The sequence below is a fragment of the Mercenaria mercenaria genome, chromosome 12 (genome assembly GCF_021730395.1).
Source record: "Mercenaria mercenaria strain notata chromosome 12, MADL_Memer_1, whole genome shotgun sequence".
Classification (NCBI taxonomy): domain Eukaryota; kingdom Metazoa; phylum Mollusca; class Bivalvia; order Venerida; family Veneridae; genus Mercenaria; species Mercenaria mercenaria.
The window spans coordinates 62,007,477-62,034,678 of record NC_069372.1 but is presented as its reverse complement, the minus strand read 5'-3'; the positions used below and the strand labels follow the sequence as shown (position 1 = coordinate 62,034,678).

Here is a 27,202-nt window from a genome sequence, read left to right as displayed (position 1 = left end):
TCACATAGCCTAGATCTATGTACTTGGCGCTAGGTTTGACACCACTATATAGTAGGTCAATGTGTACCATATCAGTGAAATGATCAAATTAGAAAGGCTCGGAAAATCACTGGATAATAACAAGTGTAATCTTCAAAAAGTAACATTTCAAGGATAAAATAGTCCTCTAGTGAACTCTACCTTAATGATGTTTATGATAAAGAATGTGTATTTAAGATTAAAAGTGAAGAAGTCGCATAGAAACGGTTGTGAATGAATATGTTGACATTTTGGCAGAATAGGGATATATACATTATCCGGGAAAGATCATAAAAGTTGGAAGTTTTTATGAGCAAACGAAGAATTATTTTCCGGATGAATTTGACTTTATTTTCACGTACCAATGTATCGAAGGAAATTATTTCATCTGGAACTACCCGTATCATATTTTTGACGGCACAAGCATATTACTAGATAAAACTATTAGAGAAAAACTAAACTTTACAACATATACTCAAGTAGGGGATTTACAAACACTTTCTCTAGACATACCCAACGTACATAAAAAAGGACCAGCAACGTGTTAGCCGTTCATTTATAGGAAACATCCGGATATTGTGAGGACTATACATGTAGACCTTGTCCCGGCAATAAAAGTCCAAGACAGTTCTCTGTCACAGAATGTGAGTAAATTATGTGAGCTGCAACCTTTCCGTTTTGAAATTTTGTCAATGGGATCCTATTTATTAGTATTAAAACAAGACCTGTTATTTAGTAAACCCCGGATGCAGTTCTCATTTACTGAAACCGAGGTTTATTTCATGAGAAATGTCTTGTCGGAGAATCATAGAAAAGTATACAGGATACTTACATACCTTATAAATGGCCATGGTGATGGTGAGAAACTAGCAGTGCATTTTCGACAGTCAGCAAAGAAACATTATTCTTCCTACAAGATAAAAACTATGATGATTTATCATCATTATAAATGTACTAACTCTGATGCAGGAAGTTTAGGGCCTTGTATTTTACAGGTTCTTGGAGAGGTCTGTGAATATGATAAAAATAACTTTTTCCCTGTAATAGCGAGGTCTCTCGGGCCTAGGGATTTCCGGGTTGACTACCAGCTATCTGTGAAGGACCATCTTGAAGTTATGACTGTGTTTTTACAGTCAATGATGCTACAAACAGATGGCTATGACTACGAGAAATATAAAATTAGAAAGTCTGTGTCGAAACGATATGCAGATGACTATGGGATCGTCTAAAATCATCATCTTATAAGTTAGAGACCACCAATTGTTTTCCCATATACCTATATCAGTTTTTTTTTCAATACGCATCAGATGTAGTAAATATTGTGCAAATATGTATTAAGATATTCTAAACGCCCGAAAAAGGCTAAATTTCGAAAAATATACATCACTTTTTGGAATTGTTTACATTACTGACCAATCAGAACGAACTAACTTAATCCTTGGTCTATGTACTTTTTTTGAATTGGTGGTCTCTGACCTAAACAGGACAAGGCTAGAATGTATTCACCTATAGACGACTTTATTTTAAATCGACATATTAAAGTTTTTTTCTTCCGTATGAGCTCTCTTCACCTTGTTTATTTCACCAAGTCGCACACACAACTAGAGTCCGCTCTGTCAATTGTCAAAATGACAATTTTTGACAAAAATGTGTCTTTCATTGATAAAGCATTTTATGGATGTTTTAATTTTGTTTATTCAACCAGATATAAGCCTCATGTTATAGTCTCTATAATTAATAATAATAGAAGGGGACTTGGTGACCGATTGATGACGGTTGCTTACACGCCAATGTCTGTTTAAAGCCACATTTTGGGTGTAGAATATCGTCCGTGTGGAAGGCCTGTTTTTTTGTTGTTTTTTTTTTCACAGGTGCCCGCATGTTCCTTGAGTAGTGTTGAGGGTACTAGTAATCCTCTAGGAAAGACAGTGGAAGCTGTGGTGTCGGATGCTCAACTCGGGGGTCATGCTTCAGTTGTTTTTGTCAGCTTATTTGTGGTAAAAATAACTTTTAACAAGGTGATAATAATTTAGTATTACTGAGTATATTGTAGCGAAGATACTTCAGTTTTGCTTGTATCAGAATGTCACATTTATGAACAGATGTTGTAATACCTGACAGGTAGGTTTAGTAAAGGCACAGGAGTCTGAAATTCTATTCTATTATATCCGGCGTTGTAGTTATTGTTATTTTTGTGACGTCAGCGAATGGCTTCGGCGACAGCTGAAATCTCAGAAAACCTCAGAAAATGTCTGATTACTCTCCTAAAGTGTATCAGATTTAACACTGTCGAGTGTGGTAGGTGTATTTTAGTATTTTTTCTTCACCACGCTCGCTATATTCCAATTACCCTGTGTTCCGTTCTTATTTTCTGGAGACCCTGGGTTTTTTGACGTTTCATTCCTGGTGTTTATTTTATATATATATAGGGGGTATTTTTGTAAAGATAGATCTATGGTGTTATTGATAGAATTTCAGACTCCTGTGGTAAAGGTGCAATTACATTGATCTGTATTTCCTATGTCTAGCTTAAGGCGAGCTAAAATAAACTAAGTATGAACTAGAGGGTAACTTTACAGTGGCACAGAGGTGACATGCACTACTCTTTTTTTAAATTGCACTTCTCTTTTTTATGTCGTTCCAACGAGATACTAACTCAAGGGAACGACTTATTATGTCCTGGTAACGAGTTACTGCATTTTTGTTTTCCAACGAGATACTAACTCAAGGGAACGACTTATTATGTCCTGGTAACGAGTTACTGCATTTTTGTTTTAAAAAGTATTGCATTGAAATAAAAAGAGTAGCGCGATAAAAAAGAGTAGTGTAATAAAAAAAGAATAGTACCATAAAAAGAGTATTGCATGCTAGCTATGTCGAGGGAACTACTTAGTAACTCGTGGAAACGTGTAAGGTATGTCGTGGGAACGACTTACTATCTCGTTCCCACAACATGGTAAGTCGTTCCCACGACATAGCTATCTCGTTCCCACGAGTTAGTCAATCCTGACACTGTATGTTGGCCCATCTCCGGTTGGTCTTTGTCTCATCCAGAGTGAATCCGGTCGAATTCGGTCTGGTGGTGTTTAGAGTGGGTCATCCCTCCATCTGGTGGTATCAGTCATTCCGTCGGTAATAGTCTTGTATATCGGCGGCTTAAGACCGAACACGGACACTGTGGACCTAGATCTGGATGGTTTTTATCGCATTCGGAATCATTCCGTCCGAACTCGACCTAATGAGGTTGGAGTCAATCTCTATCCAGGGGAATCGTTCCCGCTACGCTGCCACAAGTACGTTTATGTGAATAGTAAAAGGAACGCAACTCTGGATAGAGATTAAGTTGGAGTGTGTTGCAACCCATGTCTCAGGTATGTGTCTTTTCGTTAGGAATACTACTGTATGCCGACGGCTCAGACACATAACGACCCATAACTCTGTATGTTGACCATATCTGGCTGGTTTTTGTCACCTTTAGAGTTGGGTCAACCCGAACTCGACCTAGTAAGTGTTGGAGTGGGTCGAACCCTAGTCGGGTGGTATGAACTGTTCCGTCGGGAATGCTCTGGCATACCGACAGCAGAGGTCCGAAAGGCCCCTGACAATATATGTGGACTTGCGTCCGGCTGTTTTTGTCACCTTCATTCAATCTGCGGTTGGAGAGGGTCGGACCACTCGTCGGCTGGTGTTAGTCATTTCATCGGAAATACGCGTGATTGCGGGGGACAGAGCGTGACCCAGACACTGTGGGTTAAGTACTGGCTGCGTTTGTGCTGAGTCAATCCCTCCGGACTCGACCAGGTGAGCGTTGTAGAATGTCGGATCCCTCGTGGAGTAGAGTCGTTCCCTCGGGGATACTCTGGTATGGCGACGGTGGATGTCCGAAAATGGACCTGGACAATATAATATAAGGTGACAACAATCAGTCGGAGATGAGCGTATGTATAGGTGACATTTCAGGCCTCTTCCGTCGGTATACCAGAGTATTCACGACGGAACGACTCATACCAACTGACTGGTGGCCCAACCCACTCCAACTCACATTAGGTCTAGTACGGGTAGATTAACACCAAAGGCGACACAAACCGGCCGGCGATTGGCCTACATGCAGTGTCAGAGGGTATATTGGGCCTCTACCGTCGGCAAAAAACTTGATTTATTAAAAATATGATAAAAACACTGTTGTATCTTATCACTTTGTTTATTTAGCCCTAATTTAATCAAGCTTTCTAAACTCGTTATAAAGGTGAGAACTGATTTGCTATAAAGGTGAGAAATATCACCTGCAATTTATTTACTGCACAATAGCTATACAGTAGCTTATCATGATAAACAGAAGCAAGTCTATCAATGGTCCAGACTTGTGTATTAGCCCTTACCGCCAATACGCAGACCTTATAATCCCCATAGGCCACATACCAGGCATACCAGAATCAATGTCTTTAAGGTTAATCGGTTTGATTGAAACGCAATAAAAATATGTAACAATCAAAAGTGGATCCGGTCACCATCTTATTTTCTACTCAAATTATGCAGTTTTAATGACCATGAAACCATGGGGTCCAGTCAATGTTTCAGAACAATAGAATTTCGCGTAAGCCTAGAGATGTTTAACATTTGAGCCGTGCCATGGGAAAACCAACATAGTGGGTATGCGACCAGCATGGATCCAGACCAGCCTGCGCATCCGCGCAGTCTGGTCAGGCTCCATGCTGTTCGCTTTTAAAGCCTATTGGAATTGGAGAAACTATTAGCGAACAGCATGGATCCTGACCAGACTGCGCGGATGCGCAGGCTGGTCTGGATCCATGCTGGTCGCATACCCACTATGTTGGTTTTCTCATGGCACGGCTCATTTCGTTACTTTCGGCCAAACCGAGTCTGCTACAGTACAACGTGCTCAAGATGAATTATTATGATCAGTCGGTAAAATTTCCCTATATATATATATATTAAAGGACCTTAACAACGCCTTAAATATGCATCTGGAAAATTTGATCCAATAAGATTTGCGTAAAGTATATATTTGTACTATATTCATCATACATATTACGGTAGTACTTTTTCTGTCGTTAATGAAGAGTGACCTCATACTCTAATTAGATTGTATTTTGCTGTATAGAAATACGATTTTCGTGGTCAGAAAAGAATTTTGAATACCCGTTTAAGTCGTTACATCGTTGTAAAATAGAGAATTGTCCAGTTTTTTTTTCAAATGTTCAAATAAGATACACGTACACAGGTGACAGCGGTCAGGCTTCAAGTATCACAAAAGAAACTATCAGAAATATTTGGTAAGATTTAATGAATGGTAATAAGAGAATATCAAAGTATTTGAACGCAAGTGACAAGAATGGAATAAATCCCATATATGGATGAGGCGTTTTATCAAAGTTTTTTGAAGTCATTATATAGTGGGAAATCAAAATATCTTCTCGAAAAAAAAAAATCTGACCCAAATTGGAAACAATGTCTTAATGTTCCTTTAATGGCAGGAGGGCATGATCCTTTTTAGCTCAGCTCAATATCAGCTATTGTCATCATCAACCGTCCGTCTAGCCCGATTTGATTACACAAATGACTTGGTGCCCTTGCTGACTGTGTGCGAAGATTGTTAGAATTACTCCAGTTCGTAAAACCTGTGGCCACCAGAGTCGTGGTCACTTTTCTCTAAATGTTTATAGCTAAACGTTAAGTGTATTCTTGTCCAAAAATGATTGTCCGTGTACTTTCCCCTTTTCCTAATATGCGTATGTTGTAAAATTTAAAAATCTTCTTGTCAGAAGCTGCTGGCTTGATTTTAAAATAATTTTTGGGTGACCATTGAGCAAGATTGTTCAAAATACTGAGTCGCCAAAACTTGGTCGCCAGATCTAAAAACAGAGACATTTTCAAAGCAAAATTCTACGTAACTCTTGGTCCGATTTTTAAGCTCACCTCAGTCCGTCGTCTGTTCACACTCAGCTTGTGTATGCAATAGAGGTTGCATTTTTTACTTGATCATTATGAAATTTGATCAGAAGGATTGCCTTGATGAAATCTAAGTCAAGTTCGAGTATTGGTCATCTGGGGTAAAACGCTATGTCAATAAGTCAAATCAAAGAAAACAACGTGTATGCAGTAGGGGCTGCAGTTCTCACAGGATATTCGTAAAAGTTGACCAGAATGATTTTCTTGATGACATCTATTTTTTTTTCAGTCACACTTTCAGCAAGATTATTCCAGATGTTCCTCTGGTGAGAGACCTAGGACCGTTTGGTTCTCTTGTTAAATAATTGTACGGAAATGTTCCTTAGATAACATTCTGCTCGAAGTCTGAACTGTGAAACACTGGTCATCAAGGCCCGCTTTTTTGGTTTGGTTGCGTACCAGGCTTCTGTAGGACTTTCATATAGTTTTTATACTATGTAAACGATGCTTATTTCAACTTGCATAAAACAATTAGATTTTAATAAAGAATCCTGTTTAAGCTCATTGATTTCTAACGATTTCTATTCAGGAACGGCATCGATTTTTACCCACGTCTGTGATATCAATCATGCATATGACAATCCTAAAGCGTAAAGGATGAATACAGGAAAATACAGTATAGACAAAACGTTACCTACAAAGCGAAATATTCTCGAGTTGTACCTGAATGACGTTTATGAAAGGAAATGTATGTACAAAGTTTCAGATGACGAAGTTGGATTTATTCAGACTGGAATAGAAAATCTTGTGCAGGAAGTAGCTGGTCATGTTTTAAGAGATAAATCTGCTCTCGATAAGCTTAAAATGTGTTTAAAAGAACCAAAACCGTCACTTGATGAATCAACATTTTTTGCATTTCAAAACACAGTTAAACTGGTAAGTATTTTTGCCGAGAAACCTCCAATGGAGGGAATAAAAGTTACAACGTGTGTACCAAATATAATAAAAGTGGGAAGTTTTTACGAACAAACTAAGAATAATTTTCCAGATGAATTTGATTTCATTCTCCTGTATGCATGCGTTGAAGGAAACTTTTACAAATGTATCCGATACTTAAATTGCTTTTTTGAGATACCAGAAGCACTGGATAATATTAGTGGACAAATTAGTCATGCAGCTAATTATTCCGAATTCAATAGAGTTGACGGTGCGCGGAAACTTTCACTTGACCCATCAAATATATACCGGAAAGGTCCAGCGACATGTTTGCCTTTCATTTATAAGAATGGATCATGTTCAGAACGAACTATATATGTAGATATTGTTCCAACAATAAAGGTAATGGACAGTTCTTTGGCAGAAAACGTCAGCGACTTTTGTGACCTTGCACCATTTCATGAAGAAATTTTGTCTATAGGGTCCTATGTATTGCTGTTTAAAGAATCAGATAGCTTATTTGTGTATGGAGAAGATTTCTGTTGTACTGAAATCAATATAAATTTATCGATAGCTGAAACTGAAGTTCACTTTATAAGGACTATCCTGTCAGAGAAACATAGAAAAGCTTATAGAATCCTCAAGTTTCCCATAAACGGACATAACGACGATGACTCACTGGCAGGGCGGCTACCTATTCGGGCAAAGCACTACTCCTCTTACAGGATAAAAACAGTGGTGATCTTTCATCATTTCGAGTGCATAAATCCAGATTCAACGGAAATAGGTTCCTGTATTTTACAGGTGCTGGAAGAGATGTGTAAACATGAGAATATGGAGACATTCCCTTCGATTTGTTATAATCTGCGAGATAGAAGTAAGTTATGTCTGAAGCAATGTTTGGAAGATTTGGCAGAGGACTTGTGGTCAATGAAGACACTCGAAGAGGATTATGATTTTATGAAATATAGAAGTAAAAAATCAGTTACACAGAAATTTATAGATGATAACGATATTAAATCTGTAAGTATAATAGACTTAGGAAAATGTCTGCAAAACATTGGACAAATGGTACAGAAATGAAATGATAACACATTTCTGACAGGAGAAACGGAACGACAATAGCAGGAAAAAAGAAAGCAAAATCACGTTTTTGTTAGCTCGTTTATGTTTGTTGAAATACTGAGTGTTTGCACTTAGAAAGAAACATGAAAACCCCTTGTCGAAGGTCTTTTACGATGATCATGAGCATTACATTTCATTCCATCGGTAAAGCCGATTGTTCTTTGAAAGTCAACAGGTGTACGACTCCAAAGTAGTCGCGTTCGTTTTATTACAAACGCACGTTTTGTACAAATTAATTATTGGTATCCCATTATTTGGACCACATTATATTAGCATACACTTAAAAACAAAATGTTTATGCAAGAAATACCATAAATTCTGTCGATGTTTCAAACCACTGCAATTTTGCTGTTTTTGGGAAGCGAAGCCTTCCCAAAGTCGCCAAACTACGTATGCCGACTATAAGGACCTACCCCGCTTTGTGGTAGTTGCACATCCTTATTAATCAGGATACCGGTCTACTTAGTAATATAACTGGCATTTGCATAACAACATCTCTCTTGATAAAGCATGCAGATACAAGTGTATGTTGCGATTAACTCCAGATGCGTTAAAATAGATACCTAGTGCAACCTCTTTGGGTGCGTCGATATTGGACAATCACTGTAGGTGCGTCATTATAGATCATATACCTTGGGCGAACCTTGACGGTCTCTTATTAGTCTAGGATGCAGTTGTTTCTCCAGGACCGTCGCTCTCTATATATAATGCGTATACATACACAGCCATGTGCATGACTGGCATAGATATGCATTGTACTTACTTCGTGTGAGGGTTAATGGGTACTGGACCACTAATAGTTATATGATGACCTCTTTGCAGTGTGTCTTTGCATCATATAACTTAGATACACACATGATCATTTGTGGTACAATGACCAGTGTATATACAAGTACTTTCTCAACTCTCCCAGCCACTTACTTTGAAAAGCGCAAAGAACATCTGTGTAAATCTTCAAATGACTTTAATAATTGACAAGTGTCAGTTACATGTATATTATGCATGGTGTGTAAGCTCATCATATCAGTCAGTTTTACAGTGCAATTCATATCATCAAAAACGGTAACAGAGCGAGTGCATCTAGTGATAACTATCAAATTTATACATAACATCTAGTATAAAAGTGTACAACGATGGACCGAGCCTATGCAATGGGTTCTTCTTCTCAAGTTATGGAACGGTTACATGGAAATTCTTTGAATGGCAATACAGTAAACAGAATACTTTTCGTAAAGGTGAATATGTATACGAAGTCCAATGCACCTCCTTGGTTTCGCCATTACGTGGTAATTTAGACAAGGCATACCACAGGGTTCAGTTTTCTCTGCTATGCTGTTGTGTTACTTGGTATACATAATAAATAAGCACAGTGTTCTCCAATAGTAATTATGATTGTAAGCTAGTACTCGTTATACCTTGAACTGAAAGATATTTATGTGCCAAAGTAGATTTAACAGCCACTTAAGCCTTGTTATTGTTATTCTCAAGCTTTTTACAGTTGAGAAGAAGATACCCGAATGCAAGACGGGGGCCTGTATATATGACCTTCAAGACTATACCACGTGACTAAATTATCCAATCATAAGACGGGCTTTCAACAGGGTAGTGTTATCCGTCCAAGAGAGATACACTGCATTGCGCTGCTAAAATTACATATAAATATAGACTCTGACATTTTACAGCGGGCTTTTATGAAAAGCCTGAACATATTTAACAAATCAAGTTAAAAATCATGCAAATGATAAAAAGCTCGAGCTAAACCTTAATAGCGTACTAAAATAGCAGACGAAACTTACTACGCCGAACATAATATAGTCCTTGTATATAAAACAATGAAATACATCAATATAACAAATGCTTTAAACGGGCTTATGATTATTTTTACATAAATATGAATTCCTGAAAGTTTTATGTTAAACAGAGACATATTCACAAAAAGCCGGTATATAAAACATAAAAATAGTTCCAAAGTTGATCCGCCGCCATTTTACAAACATCGAAATGGACGCTCGGCACACTTGTAGAAAATGTCTAACTGGCTCCGTAGTTTGGCACTTTATGGTCAAAATCATGTTGTCAGTCTGTTCAAGAATGATTTAAACATTAGCTCATCTTAGGTATATCCATTACACTATTTACTTTAAGAGTTATTCACCTTTAATAGTACTCTCTTCAAAAGAGAATTTAGACTGAAATTGCAGAGTTAGTTTTCACGGAGAATTCAGTTCTAGAATAGTTAATTTCGGCACAGTTAAAAGGCTTCCACTTACAACACACTAACATGACACGATTCACAGTCCATAGAAGTAAGTTTCTGCTTATAGATTTTATTTACGTATATTTTAGAATGGATTGTCACTTGATTTCATGGCAGTGTTTATGTAATTTGTAAAGGGGTGGGGGCATTCCCTTACACTGACATTAGTGAAATTGTACTTACAAATGCCGTTACTTCCTTTCTTCGTACATAAGTTCATGATATGAACTTGCGCACCTCCTATTTTTCGTCTGGCTCCGCATCCTAATTTTAGAGTTATGGCCCCTGAAATAGTAAAAAAATGCACATTTTCACCTTGTGACACGCCTAGCTCAAAAAGTATTTGATATAGATTCATGAAACCTTGCATGAGTCTTAATCATGATTTGAACTTGCGCACCTCCTATTTCATCTGGGTCCGCCCCCTGTTCGGTCTATAGCGTTTTGCATTCTTGTACACATATAATAAATAACTTAGCACAAACATACACCAACATAATACGGTGTTAAGACCCCGTTAAGAAACAAACGGTTAATGTCACATTTAGAGGTCAAAGATTTTGGGTCATTTTTCATGTCTGGTCTATATATACTTTTACATTTGCATAGAAGAATATTCAAATAACTTAGACAAACTTTCACCACAACAATATAACAAGATGTAAGATTTAATTATTTAAAAGCGAATTAGATATATACGGTCTTATTTCTTTTCCAGTGTATATCATCGGTATACAAGTTGTTTTGTCAAAAGCCAATACTCATAGATCCTGATGATACATTTCTATCTAAAAGCTATGGTGGCTGATTTCTGCCAAGTCAAGTTGTCGTGTTGGTGGGGCAAAGGCACGATAGCTCTACAACTAGACATAAGCTTACTGTCGAGTTGTATTATCATGCAAGTTGCCGTGTCTTCGCTCTGTTGTGTTGGTGGGGCAAAGGCACGATAGCAAGACAACTAGACGTATAAGCTTTAGCGGGGAGAAAACAACGTGACATGGCAGAAATAGTCACCGTTTCTGATTACCAACCGTGGAGTACGTTTCAATTCTCCTTGCTGTAAAGCAATGTAATAGTCGTCTTGTTTGTACGACATTAATTTGGAAATATGTCTAATGCTGAAACTCCATTACGTTTTCTAGATACAGAGTCACCTCTTTAAGCCAATAAATTTTAAGTTGTGGCGGTTGCAGCTTGTTTCCTTTTGTGAATACTAGTATTAGAATGCTTAATTTGGAAAGCGTCATTGTCACAAATTGACAAACGGGCCTTATTTTATCTGTATTGTAAATGCAGGTATTGCATCATCTTTTTGTAAATTTTTGAGTTATTGAGGTAAATGTCAGATTTCACGTATAAAATACCTCTCATGCTTTTCTGTATTTCATAACTTAAATTTCCATGTAAATTTCATTAAATTCGGTTCAGTAATAAGAAAGTTGATATTTTATAAACTTCAGAAATTTATGTTTTTATCCCCAAAACCACTATAACGGGCCTTAAATTGTCAATTTAAATTCGCGCCAAAGTAGTTAGATTCCCCGGCTATATCGTGAATCCCGTGGAAACACAAATAGTCGGAGTCCACGGCTTAGCCGTGAATCCCATGAAATTTAGTATTTGGCGGGACATTATCCTTTAAATAGACTGGACTAGATATGCCTTGCGCACACCACCTTACGACTTTATAGACGAATCTATGTCTGAATTATTTTCTTGCTAGAAAGTTATGCTCGATCGAGGTAAGAAATTTATTTGTTAGATTTTTGTATGATTTTTGCATTACGATTTTTATTTGGTAAATTTTTGTTCATTCTACAGAATTCTGTAACATTTACTTTTCGGCATGTGATTTTGGCTAGTTTCGGTATGTTAGGATAATTTATTAAATTTTTCAGACTTTTGTAAATTATTTCGAAAGAGGAATCTAAAATGTTTCATTTATATAAGATGTAAAATTTGTACTGAAATTTGTATCGTGATAATTGTAAAGCACTGTTTCAAAAACTTATGTCCAACATTTTGTTAATTATGGAACGCCATTACTGCATTGTATTGTTATGTTTAAATTTATACGGCAAGTCTAGTACCATGTATGTAATATATTATTGTAATATGAAATTGTGTGACAGTCTATTGCATACACATACAATGTCCGTTTTGTTGTATGGCATTAGATATTATATGGATGCCAACTATCATATAACGTTTGATTTACATTGAATTTTGTTAATTTGTAGTTGTAAATAATAGCTGCAGTTTATCATGTCCGTATCTATAATGTTTCATCATATACTTTTCATATCTTTTTCATACTTTAACTTTAGTCTTTTAAGTAAGTAATCTTTGTAATAATGGAAGTAATAAGTGACGTATTTTAATCACGTGACGTATGAACTTAGTAGCACATATGTTTTGTATAAGTAGCACGTATTATTTATGGGAGCCTACGGAGGTATGGTGTACCCAAAGGAGCAGTTTTATGCCCTGATTTATTTGTTTTGCTATGGTGCTTACCATATGTTATATATTTTAGCTTCTTCCGCCAGACGATTTTTCCTGGTGACGTCATAACCCGGAAGTACAATGCCCGAGGTTCACTTGTCTTCACTCGCCTGGATGTGATATTCCCAGCGCAGAGCTTTCGTCCCATGGTTGTGCCGTAAACCGCAAAGACGATGATTTTTGTTATCCTCTGAAGTCAGCTCAGGGATGCAGTCACCTACCACCATAGGGAGCCAACACGGAATCAACGTATTCACGGTTTAAAGGGACTGAATTTAGAAGCTACGTTTTGTTTGTGCTACTTAAAGTTCACAATTAAATTAAAGAACTGTGTAACGTCAAATTAGAATGGAACTATAAGAACTTTTGTATCTAGAGATACTGAACTTTCTTTTTTTTTCTTTCTTATAATCAGTTTTTTTTCTTTTCATATCTATTCATTGTTAATAATCATCTTTTTGTAAATAAATTTGTAAATATTGTAAAGGGTGTTGATTTGTTCTGATGGTTACTGTTGCCGGTACGGCCTTTCCTGTCACAGTCATTTAAATGGTCCATGTCTGCTAAATGAAATAAAAAGTCTTTTTTCCGGTCCGACATTGTTAGAAAATAGAGGTTCATCAATATAAAATAATATAACAAATCTAATTCATCACATCGAGAAAACATGATTTTCTCGCTAAATCGTCCACTTTATTTTCCCGTATGAATGATGAAGAAGTTGTACGAAATAGGTCTGAAATTATCTTGTTATCAAACATGTAGGTTACTTGATATTTGTATGTGCGCATGCCCAACCGGAAGCTAAAGTGACGGTTTACGACAAACTAAATGTGTTTGTATACCCATCGGTTTTATGACCAGGTTAAATAATTTTTTAAGATGTTTGCAACACATAATTTTAAGAACCTTTAGGGTGTATTTTCACTTAGTTAACCATAACTCTGGCCTAGCTGAGTAAAATCACTTCACAGGCTATAAAACAATCCTCTAATGTCCTATGATTCTAGGTCAAGTACATTTTAACATACATGTTTCACAAACTTTTTTTTTTGAGTAAGTCTGGACAAGAAGTCTGGTCTTGTGTAATGAAAAAACTTAAAAAAAAAAAAAAAAAAAAAAAAAATCAGGGGCCATAACTCCTACACGACTGAATGAATCTGGACGCGAAACCCCAGGTGCACAACTGCACATGCTGATCAACATTCCTGTAAACTTTGGTGACTCTAGGTCAAATACTTTTGGAGCTACGCGCGACACAACATTAAAATGACCATTTTTTTTACTAAGTCAGGGGCCATATCTTCTACACCACTGAATGAATCCGGACGCGAAACCCCAGGGGCACAACTACACATGCTGACCAACATTCATGTAAAGTTTTGTGACTCTACGTCATATACTTTTGGAGCTAGGCGCGACACAACACTAAAATGACTAATTTTAACAAAATAAGGGGCCATAACTCCTACACGACTGAATGAATCCGGACGCGAAACCCCAGGTGCACAACTACACATGCTGACCAACATTCCTGTAAAGTTTTATGACTCTACGTCAAATACTTTTGGAGCTAGGCGCGACACAACATCTCGGAAGGACGGAAGGACGGACGGACGGACAAGATCAAATCTATATGCCCCCACCACTCATGGGTGTGTGGGGGTGGGGGGGGGGGTGCACAAAAATGTCAGACGAGGGATACTGCTGTAAGCAATTTAAGCTCTGGAATTTGTTTAAATAAATGCAAATAACACGAAAATATTACTTTCGTTAGAAATAAGATGTTTAAAAGCTACATTAACAAGAAAGATAACTTTATCTAATATTTTTTATAAGAAATTACGATAAAAAGCAAGGTATAAGCTATTTAAAACATCTCTGTTGCATTGGTTACTTTAATCTTTAAGAAAAATAGGCTACCATGTAAAGTGCTTGGTATTTTGCTAATAATATTACCCAAATATTCCATGTTGGTTATAAACAGAATGACACTGAAGCCGTCAAAAAACCTGTTTTCATACACAGTTGTTTAAAAATGAGAGAAAATCCGTTACCATGGAAACACGAGCCCCGCAACATATACATTTTAAGTTTATATTTGAAAGCTAACGCAATTATCAATTATGCAGACTTCTACAGATAACAATGAAACTGAAAGACACTGAAAAAGTGTTAAATATCCGTTTTTTCCTTCTTTTTTCAATATAAAATACCTTTGGAGGGTCATGTACTTCAAACCTGGATAAAAATTATACTCGAAGGGACAGAGATAAACGAAACTGAGATTGTAACAGTTAAAACATTAAATTACACGAAATAGGAAAAAATCTGCGGTTCAACTAATTTGAATTTACTCTGGTAACAAGGTAACCTACCTACTTAAATAGTAAAAAAGGCCAAACTGATATAGTGGTTGACGTGGTGGATCATCTTTCTATGAAAATTGAATCTGACATTGTCTGAAGAAATATTTTAAAACAAAACGCCTTTTGTACCAATATCATGAAAATTTTATAGAAATGTCAATGCATTACACAACGAACAAAACATTTTATTTTCTTAAACGGGTTCACGTTTGTTGCTGCTTTACCCTGCATTGATATAGCCGCCTTCAATAGTAGTACATCACGAACGTTGGTATAATATATTCGTATTTTCTGGAATTTAAAATCAGCTGAACGTACAAGAGTCATGTTATTCATTCATGTAATGGGATGCAGTGGAATAGTATGTGTTTGCATATTATCGCTCTTTACTGAGGATAATCATTAATGAATTTAGTATAATAGTGACCAATAGTCAATGGCGTATCATGTACATTATATAGCACATTTATGGAAACTTAGAGATAGTATGGTGTACTCAAGGGATCGATCATTTGAGCTGAAGCATAAGGAACGGTTTTTGCCCTTGTGTTTATATGTGTCAGTCTGCAGATTGTATGGTGTACCCCTTAGAGCTTTCCTTTGCCATGATGTTTCTATGTGCCAAGATATTTGCCATATGTTCTATGTTTTAGCTTTTCACCAAGGAAGACATTTACCTTAGATGAACATGAGGAATATCCGGATGGAGTTATACTCTGCGACCTTATACTTATACGGCGATATCCTTCATCAGATAAAGTTGAGGTGCGACCATATCCACATACACTGTTCTTGGTCAGATTGAATCCATTCCATCAAAACCGATACTTCTTGGAGCCAGAATTGGAAGGACAGTAAACTTACCGCGGATGAAATTTAATTGCTATACAATAATAATGAAAACTTTTAATTCAGTTAGCTACTCCACTAAAGATAACAGATATTAAGAAGTAAAATCATCCAATACATTTTGCTTTTCTAGAAAGTTTTTTTTTTTTTTTTTTTTTTTTTTTTTTAAATATTTTCATTGTGTGGGAAATTTGACAAATATCGAGGGGCGTTGGAACCTTTATTAGTTATATACTTTTTAAAACTCTGTTTGTCATACTATGACAATGTGTTTTCTCCACAATTCTACCCGTACACCTCATTTATATTGAATGGAGTTCGGTTCATGTGTTTTATTTAGCAACATTTAGCAACAAAAAACAAGTTTTGCAAGACAACTTCTTTACTCAACACTCTACAACGCCAACAACAACAACAACAACAACAACTAAATGTTGAAGGCACTGACCTCCAGATCTTGGCTAAAATTGAAGTTTAGTTATTATTATGAACATTAGACTGAATATGATTTTTGTTTCTAAACTGACCTAAAAATGCCAAATCAAGACAACAAAGATGCCAGAGTCAGTTTGTCTGTAATTAAGCTTCAAAGCTTTCTTATGAAATATAGCATCAATTTACTGATACCTAAAATGTTCTTTATTTATATTGCCAGACGATCTAGAAGCCAGTGCCTTTAATACATGTAATACATTTTATTGAGGAAGCTTACACATTACATCACAGCTTGTTTCAGTGCTACCATTCACAATATACATTAACTGAGCCGCACCATGAGAAAACCAACATAGTGCATTTGCGACCAGCATGGATCCAGACCAGCCAGCTCATTCGCGCAGTCTGGTCAGGCTAAAGGTTTCTCTAATTGCAATAGGCTTTGAAAGCGAACAGCATGGATCCTGACCAGCCTGTGCGGGTGCGCAAGCTGGTCTGGATCCATGCTGGTCGCAAACGCACTATGTTGGTTTTCTCATGGTGCGTCTCAATTATAAAACAAGTAATTAAAGTAATCCGGCAAACAAACACATATAGCAACTGTAATAACTTGCAGTTCTAGCAATATCTGGTAAGGTTAAGCCACCGTTATAAACTGCAATAACTTGCCCAGGAAATTCTTGTGAAGACACCTATATAACTTGCAGTTCTAAAACTTTTTGTGAAGGCATAACCATATACATCAACTGTAATAACTTGCAGTTCAAGAAATTCTAGAAATTTCTGTTAAGATATAGACAAATATATCAACCGTAATAACTTGTAGTTTCAAGAAATTCTAGAAATTCTTGTTAAGATATAGACAAACATTTCAACTGTAATAACTTGCAGTTCAAGAAATTCTAGAAATTCTTGTTAAGATATAGACAAACATTTTCAACTGTAATATCTTGCAGTTCAAGAAATTCTAGAAATTCTTGTTAAAATATAGACAACTGTATCAACTGTAATAACTTACTGTTCTCTATAAACTGTGATGACTTACAGTTCTAGAAATTCTTGTTAACGAATAGACAAATATATCAATTGTAATGTCTTGCAGTTCTAGAATTTCTTGTTAACGTATAGACAGATAAATCATCTGTAATGATTTACAGTTTTAGAAATTTTTGTTAAGCTATAGATACTTACATGAACTGAAATAACTTGCAGAGCTAGAAAATTCTTGTTTAGCTATACACATTACACACATACATCAACTGAATTATGTTAGATTCTGCACGTTTGATAAACCGGAAGTGATTGTATTACATCATTTATCCGGAAAACGTAGAATGATCCTGGAATCGGCGTATGGAAATGAAAATCGTTTTATGGATTACTGACAACTCGTGAGTAAATTTATTACAATGGCACTGTTACTGTCTTTCTAATGGTAAAATATAATATTAAAACATATGACACGTAATTCATAATAATATTTAAAAATTAGCTTGAAATGTGTAGTTCCCTTTAATAATGGTCAAATATCTAAAAAAAACAAAAACAAAAAAACAAACACACGATCCCATCTTTTTTATTTGCCGAATTTTCAAAGTATATTCTGAAATCAGGGTTTTTTTTTTTTTATCAAATTCTACATTTAAAAGAAAATTATCGATTAAGACCTGCAGAACTACCTTAACTTGCAGCTCTCAAAAATTCTTGTTAAGGTATAGACAAATATATCAACTGAAATAACTTGCAGTTCTAGAAATTCTTGTTAACGTATAAACACATATATCAACTTAAATAACTGGCAGCTCTAGAAAATTCTTGTTAACGTATAAACACATATATCAACTGAAATAACTTACAGCTCTAGAAAATTCTTGTTAAGGTATAAACACATATATCAACTGAAATAACTTGCAGCTCTAGAAAATTCTTGTTAAGGTATAAACACATATATCAACTGAAATAACTGGCAGTTCTAGAAATTCTTGTTAACGTATAAACACATATATCAACTGAAATAACTGGCAGTTCTAGAAATTCTTGTTAACGTATAAACACATATATCAACTGAAATAACTGGCAGTTCTAGAAATTCTTGTTAACGTATAAACCCATACATCAACTGAAATAACTGGCAGCTCTAGAAAATGCTTGTTAACGTATAAACGCATATATCAACTGAAATAACTTGCAGCTCTAGAAAATTCTTGTTAACGTATAAACACATATATCAACTGAAATAACTTGCAGTTCTAGAAAATTCTTGTTAACGTATAAACACATACATCAACTGAAATATAACAACAGAAATAACCTGCAGCTCTAGAAAATTCTTGTTAACGTAGACTATCAACTGAAATAATTTGCAGTTCTAGAAAATTCTTATTAACGTATAGACACATATATCAACTGAAATAACATGCAGTTCTTAATTTTTTTTATTAACTTATAGACACATATATCAACTGAAATAACTTGCAGTTCTAGAAAATTATTGTTAATTTATAGACACATATATCAACTGAAATAACATGCAATTCTAGAAAATTCTTATAAACGTATAGACACATATATCAACTGAAATAACTTGCAATTCTAGAAAATTCTTGTTTATTTATAGACACATATATCAACTGAAATAACATGCTATTCTAGAAAATTCTTATAAACGTATAGACACATATATCAACTGAAATAACTTGCAATTCTAGAAAATTCTTGTTTATTTATAGACACATATATCAACTGAAATAACATGCAATTCTAGAAAATTCTTGTTAACGTATAACACATACATCAAGTGAAATAACTGGCAGTTCTTGTTAAGGTATACTGAGTTAATAGTACTAAAACTAATGTGTATAGAAGCTCCTTTCTGAGATGTTAAATATTGCATGGAACGCTTCTCAATTTGAATATATCTTCTTAATTAACCACGGCCGTTATTTTCATTACACCTTACATAAGAGAGAATATCAAAGGATAGAGGATATCGTGGAATAATTTCCCTCTTAAAGGTTTTTTTCTGTTATCAATTCTCTCATCAACTTTTGTTACTCCTTTTCTGTTTCAAAGTTTTCCAATTTATAACCCCTTCTCCCCTTACATTTCAAAAAGTGTTCAATACTAGTAGTACATCGAACTTTATAACATATAAATAGTGATAACTTCATTTGAAAAATTGATTGAATGGTTCGTGGTACTATTCACTGTACTGCAGAGTTTCTTTCTTACGGAAGCGCATATTGATCCCCTTTATATTTATCAATATATTACAAAACTCGAGGTTCTATCAGGAACTAAAGATCAATGTTACAAAACATAACATGCCTTTTTTGTGTGATTATATATATTTATCATATCCAATTAACTCTATTACATTTTCGATATCTATTTACTTTTAAACCTTCACCAACTGGTCAGTTACTATATACGAGCGATAAATAAATTCAACGTTCTACGTTTTAAGGTAGTTCTGCACGTTAGGATCGAAATTTTTTCTACAATGTAGAATTTGATTAAACTCTGATTTTTCAAAACTTCCGAATATACTAAGAAAATTCAGCAAATAAAAAAGATAGGGTCGTGTTCTTGATTTTTTGCTAGACTGATCTGAAATATTTCGATCTCACGCAATTTTTCATAATGGAAGCCTATGGGAAAAACGCAATTTTCATAACATTTTCGCGAATAGAAATTTTTCTACAATGCAGATTTTAATGAAACTTCTCACAGTCGTAATTAAACATATGGCCTTTAATATGGTGGAACAAAATGTATAGGTCCGTGTACTTATTTTTGAGATATTTGGCTATGAATAATGTGAACCGCCTATTATAAGCTAATTTTAAGACATTATTTTGAATTATTTAACCGAGTAAGATGTTTTAATATCATATTTTAACTAAAGAAAGATAGTAACAGTGCCATTTTAATACAATGAAGAATGCAACAATATAAATAACATGGTCACGTTATTTAAAGGGACTAACCAACACATTTAACAAAAAGTTCAACAACAACAAAAAACCTATTCCTCTATAAAAGTAATAAAAGCGACTAGTGGTGCAAAATTATTGACCTAAGATTTTTGCAAAAGATATTCTTAAAAATAACCAAAACTATCGTGCAGGAGGTACTAAAGCATTGCAACGCCTTTGCAACAATGCGAGGAAGGTCTATTCTTCTTGCATTTTTCAATATCTTACTCTTCCCTCCACTATCAAAATTTTCTGTTTCACAAAACAATATACATGTTGAAAAAAATACCCGAAATGTGGGTGAGTAGAGTTGGAATTATTCAGTGTTTTTGATTCCGTTTTTTTTTTTTTTGGTACTATACTAGATATCAGATGTACGACTTTTCCACATGCAATGGTTTTTCACTTTGATTTGTTTTTAAAATAGGCTCATAAAAATTTGTTGACATCTTCTCAATTTACTTTTAGCCTGCTGGTGGCAAATGATACTGCCTTTGCCATCAGTGCAGACAAAGATCAGCAGACGGATCATGGTCTGCACTGTTTGCTATTCAGTCAGTAAATTTTCAGTGAAAATCCCTTCAAATAATAAACGGTATTGCCCAAATGAAATGATGGACCAGTCCATTTTAGAAATTTAGCAGGCTAAGGGTTAAAAATGAATAGCTTAAGAAGCTTTACAAAATCAGTTTATTCACAATAATATAATAACAAGGAAGAATATCCAACAGGGAAACCCACGTTCCAAAAAACGCAGCAATATTCACAATAATATAATTTTTGGGCAGTAATTAAAAAAGTAAGAGTAATGACCTGTCTTCAATGTGACAGCATAAACTTCAGTTTAACTCCCGAACAAGAACTCCTGAGAAAGTGTACCAGTCATCTGCATCCTGGTAGAGAATTTTGTTTGTTGAAGCGGTATTTTCAATTATTACATATACTAGTTCGCTTTGTTTCACGATCACAGGTACACTGAAGGAGGCGCATGTACCGCCGCCCTCATATTTATAAGAATCTCTTCCCAGAATACGCTTCTTTCCGTGAATTAAATTATAAGAAATCTTAATCGCTGTCTTTGCGCACAAATGAACGGAGAACTGGTATATTCCATTGACAGGTGCCGTGAATTTACCAGTCGTACTATCATACGACCCTCCTTCGTTGATCATAATATCACTGAAAACGATTTCCCGGTGTCAATCGTTTAAAATGGCAGTCGCATTGGATGCATGAAATACTACCACTTGGGCTTCTTATGAAATAGAAGAAATGTTTATTTATGATAATTTATTATCATAACATATTTTCTAATATCGTTATAACTTTTATAGGGATTTGAACGTGTTCTTGCAACTACGGATGTGAAAACAATAAAGAATGGCGGAATTCAGTCAAGTTCCAGAATATGAGAGCTATTTTTCTCTATCATTTAAATTTACTGACTTTTGATTCACCAAAATCTTCTCTCCTGCCGCTTGTATCTGGGGGTACTGATGAGCTCAGCTTATTTACTTGATACAGACGAGTCTTACATACATTTAACATAAATGTTCCATCCCTGTGTATTCAAGATACTTTATGAGCCGCACCATGAGAAAACCAACATAGTGCATTTGGACGAGCATGGATCCAGACCAGCCTGCGCAACAGCGCAGTTTGGTCAGAATATATGCTGTTCGCTAACGGTTTCTATAATTGCAATAGGGTTTGAAAGCTAACAGTATGGTCCTGACGTGACTGTACGGATGCGCAGGCTGGTCTGGATCCATGCTGGTTCCAAATGCACTATATTGGTTTTCTCATGGTGCGGCTCATTTATAATAATTCCTCTTCAGTCGTTATTGGAAGAATTTGACTTGCAGTTCCTATGTTAAAACTTGAATAAATCTGATACAGATTTGAATTTTATTAGAAGTATTTCACACAAATTCCAGGTATATAATAAAATCAAATACTTAAAACTATAAATTTAGAAATTCCCAGTGGCCGCCTTGGTACACATATGTCAGAAATATATGGCGTAACACTACAACATGTACAAACATGCACAGACACAAGTGCAAATTCCACAATCAATTTAACACAATTTGAGAAAAAAAAAGTGCTATATAAAATTCGGAAAATGACTAGTTGTCTTTCTTACACCATATATTAAAAGCACATACGGTAACACATTGGTGGTCCTCTCTTTACGGCATATGAAAAAAATATTCACAAAAATGAAGATTTTTTTCTGTCTGTCCACAATATAACTTTACCACAGTCAAGGGGAACTCTTTTTTCGCCGTACAGAAATGTCACAGACACTGTTTCAATTTGAAAATGAAAAGAGTTTGGCGTAAAATTCAGGAAAAGCTAAAATGTGTATCTGTGTACACCATAATGTACAATTACAACATAGTCTGCAATATTTTGTCGGCAAGTATTAGTAATTCTGCTAGTCTGGTGGGTCTCTTGTTTGATATTAATGTTCTGAGAAATTATTGTTCCTACTGTACTGAACCTTTACTTAGTGTTCTTATCTTTTAACATTTATTCACGATTTAATACTTTTTTTTAAACATAAATGTCATCTTGATAAACACTGTCGCAATGAAAGCATCTGCTAGGGTACAGTTTTTCACAATTAACCTTTGAATGATCATGCTCGAACAGTATATTTCTACTTGGCATTTTTAATAGGTGTGGTGTTATATCTGAAAGGAACCAAGTTTGCTTGAAGTTATAATTATCCATACCAAAGTGACATTTAATGTAGGGGGAAGCCTTGAACATGCAAATATTGCATTATCCATTAGATCTGTTGGAAGATTATATGAAGTAAACACTTGCACTTTCTCTAATCGAAAAATTATCAGCCTTTTAGTGTGTAAATAAATATCTCTTAGCTGATAACGTCATTTTTTTCGTTACTCTTGCTCATGGGGTGATGAAATAAAACTCCAAGTTTTCTTTAAAGATTCTATCGCATCCTTCACCTAGTCCCTTTATAAACAAAAGTTAGTAAATCATATTTATTCAATAACAGTGTTCTCAGATTCTGGAATTTTAATTGAATTCAACCATTCTTTATCTGGAAAGAATATTTTCATCACTTTTAAAAACATCCGTAAAAGCATGTATACGTCTGATCCTGTCAGAAGTATGTGTATTTTAATTTTTTGGTGCTGAAGTCATCAAAGATATACACGACATGCTGCAAATTAGTGCAAATTGAAACAGTAACAAACCAAACATATTATGAAAATTGTTTTCTTATTATTTAATAGGAGATTAAATCGAAAGTAAACATATTGTCAAACGGACGCTGCGAGAGAATGAGAGAGAGAGAGAGAGAGAGAGTTTTAAAATCTTCTTGTAATCGTACATTCTTGTAAAGCAACACTCGTTATTATGGATCGTTTGAAGTTATTGTATGTTTATCGCAACAACAACGGAAATTGTATGACAATGATTTCATTAAGCCAAGAGTGAAGTAAACAGAATGCTCATTTCTTGTCAGTGGAAAAAGTAGAATCTACTGACTAAACTTACCTTTCACTTTCTCTAGAACGGTAAAGCCTAAAGAACCTAGACTTAAGATAACACTCGTCGTTACAAAGAACAATAGACATTTTGTAGCTGTAGCGCAGGCACTTTTCGAAACTGCGTTCGCGCCTTCCTTCTGATCTTTTGTTCCCAGAATATCATCATAAAATCCACTTAAAGTTGCGTTCGTTTTTTCTAGGTTTTCAAATGCATAGTTTTCTTCTGGTTCTATTGTGTCATAGGTTTCCATGCTGGACTTTCAGCTGAGACTCGTTTATTTGTTAACTTTTCTTTAAATGGCACTACAAAAATCAAAGAAACAACACTTTTATGTTATAATCACAATTATTTTCCACATACACTCTTTAATGCTCCCTTCTAGGACCAAATTCTTATACTTGATTCAATGTTTAATTACATCAATTTCCGTGGGAATTGTTATATGTTTTACTTCCGGGGTCAGAAGCACGACAAGTACAAATGGGAAATGAAAAACGTGACTGTCATCTCATACTAAAAAAAAAGCCCGTCCGCTTAGATCAATAGGGAGATCGCAGATCTACAGATTGTGGGGTCGTGAGTTCGATCCCCGGGCGGGGCGTATGTTCTCCGTGACGATTTGATAAAAGACATTGTGTCTGCAATCATTCGTCCTCCACCTCTGATTCATGTGGAGAAGTTGGCAGTTACTTGCGGAGAACAGGTTTGTACTGGTACAGAATCCAGGAACACTGGTTGGGTTAGCTGCCCGCCGTTACATAACTGAAATAATGTTGAAATCGGCTTTAAACCCAAAACAAACAAACAAACAAACAAACAAACAAACAAAACAAGCAAACCATGTTTTCAAGTACATTTTTAATTTACACGATGACTTGTTGTCTGTTGAAAATTTGAATAGAAGAACTAACACATTGCCGCCTGCTGTAGACCTCCCACATAATTATTTATTAAATATTCGAATGATTATAGAGTAAATAAATTTTATTGACAAAAATTATGTTCTTTCAAAAAGTACTTACAGAATAAAAATATTAATCTTTACATCTGAAACTTTATGTCAAGTTTGGTTATCATTTACTGGTATCAGATATTTATAAAAACGTCAAATTGAATTTAACACTTATCATGCTGGACAGGATTGATTCTGATAAATATCCGCAATGTTCACTATTCAGTCTGTATCTTTTTGATAATCACCCCTTTTAACAGTTAATAGTTCAAACTGAAAGATGGGGTATAGAAATTTAGCAGAGTAAGGGTTAAGTAGATCTAATGCATTATCCTTTCGAATTTCGTTTCAATTAATTTCCTTTCAATGTTTGGTAACAGAGTCCGCACATGTATTAAACGATATATCAATTTAGTAGATAAGCCCTACTATGATCACTTGTCTATGAAAAGATGTCAATAGAAATTGCCGGTGCAAGCACACATGCTCTTTGACAGTTGTGGACTATTGATTGGTATCAAGGCTGTAAAAACATATGTTTTTCAAGGTTGAACAAATCAACAAAATATCATGGCTTTCGAGTGGTTTGTCGTCTGATTTCTGACGTTTCTGTATTATCGACTTTACACTAGGTTTAAGTTAGATATAACTAAGGTTGGAAAATAATGTTACATGCTTGGCTAAATTGCCTAACTTGCTAACCATCTCCATACAAAATCTGAATTATAAGAGACTGTTCAGACGTTGGTTTTTTACAAAATGCTGCAAAAATTGCCTTTAAATACCTTTGTAGAACCGAACATATCTCGCCTGTAGACAGTAGCAATTTTAGTCAAAAGAAGTTTTTCTTTCAACTGAGTCACGAAGTTTACCGATAAAACTCAATTATGACTACATGATTTAGAATCGGAAATCGAAAGCATGAAAGCATTTCAAACTCAGATCATTCGGCCTTCCATAAACCAGTTCATATGAACGAATTCTACTTTCGATAGTCAGCAGCCTTAAACACTCGGCCACGGAGGTCAGCAATCTATGATCTGATCATGCAAAACCAAAAAAAATTCATACATGTGAACAATATGGAACAGTATGTAATAGAAAATAAATTAATTAACTGATATTGTGACAGAAACTGAAACTAAAACCTCTTAAAGTTTGAACAATTCTTAAGAGGCAGAAAAGTCTCTTGAAATCTTTAAAACAATTAGCATGATCTTGACAGTACTTAAATAATCAATTTTGCAAAGACAGACAGAAGTAGAAACAGTCCTTAAACAGTTCCACGAAAAAAAACCTCTTGATTTGACATTTCAATAATTATTATGAAAGGAAGTTAAAGACGATGGAGATAAAAAAAAAGAATCTCTCGACCTTCATTGTTTTTGTATTCTAAGATCACTTGAGCAGAAAGTGTTCAAGGATGAACTTTAGTGATCGCCCACTGTCTGTCGTCTGTACTTTCATATTAAACATCTCCACTGAAAAAAAAATGGTGGAAGTCTACACTAAACATTTATATTATTTTCATTGTGGTTCTTTCATGCATACACCAAACGTTTAGGTTTCTTGATTGAGACTGCAAATCCAAAATAACCCGAATATTAGCCTTGCCCTGTGATTCGTAGATACGCACTCTCCATGTTTGAGCTGAGCGGGCGGACTACATCTAGATTTTTGTAATATTGTATAAAATTACATTAAATTCTAATCAGCGAAGTAAAAATTTTACTTAAAATGTTCAAAAAGTGAAAATATTTATAAACACTATAAGGATATTATATACTACATGTTAAAGTGTCCGTAAGAGATTTATAATCCTTGTCATCTGAGGTTTCTCTCATTGTTTTAAGTTGCATTTAAATTCCTCTGGTTACATGTTAATGCACCTAGCATTGTTGTCCTTAATGACATAGTATACATTGTCACTATAGAGTAGATTTAAGGCTTAGCATTACGTTTTGAGAAACAAAAATCAAACAACACCAAATCATAGAAAGAAAGAGTTGTTTAACATGAAAATTGAACAGCATGTAAAAACATGTATATTACTTTACGAAACAATTGGTGTTGTTTGATTTTTGTTTCTCAAAACGTAGTGCTAAGCCTTAAATATATATTGAACTAAAGCAAATCATTGTACTTCAAGAAATTAAATGTTGCAGCTGCCTCTTCAGTAAACCTTTTAATATCTAGGTCCTTATTTTATTTTAAAAGAAGAAAGAAAATATTATTTGATACTTTTCAGTTTATTTCGGTTTCACCCTTATCCGTAGAGGTCTCGAATTAGTATACACCTGCATCTGCTGTCTAATCTAAGCTTAAAAGATATATCGTA

General features: G+C 35.0%; 2 long non-coding RNA genes across 2 annotated transcripts; both read right to left on the bottom strand.

The window, feature by feature from the left end:
* Positions 1-9,935: 9,935 nt before the first annotated feature.
* LOC128547419 (uncharacterized) lies at positions 9,936-15,399 on the bottom strand. The gene is made up of 3 exons (XR_008366529.1): positions 15,345-15,399; positions 10,430-10,531; positions 9,936-10,070 (listed from the first exon to the last, which is right to left on the bottom strand). It is a non-coding gene; the product is annotated as an uncharacterized LOC128547419 (long non-coding RNA).
* Positions 15,400-21,053: 5,654 nt separating this feature from the next.
* Positions 21,054-24,655, bottom strand: LOC123535174 (uncharacterized). Its single transcript, XR_008366528.1, has 2 exons — positions 23,919-24,655; positions 21,054-21,636 (listed from the first exon to the last, which is right to left on the bottom strand). It is a non-coding gene; the product is annotated as an uncharacterized LOC123535174 (long non-coding RNA).
* Positions 24,656-27,202: the final 2,547 nt, after the last annotated feature.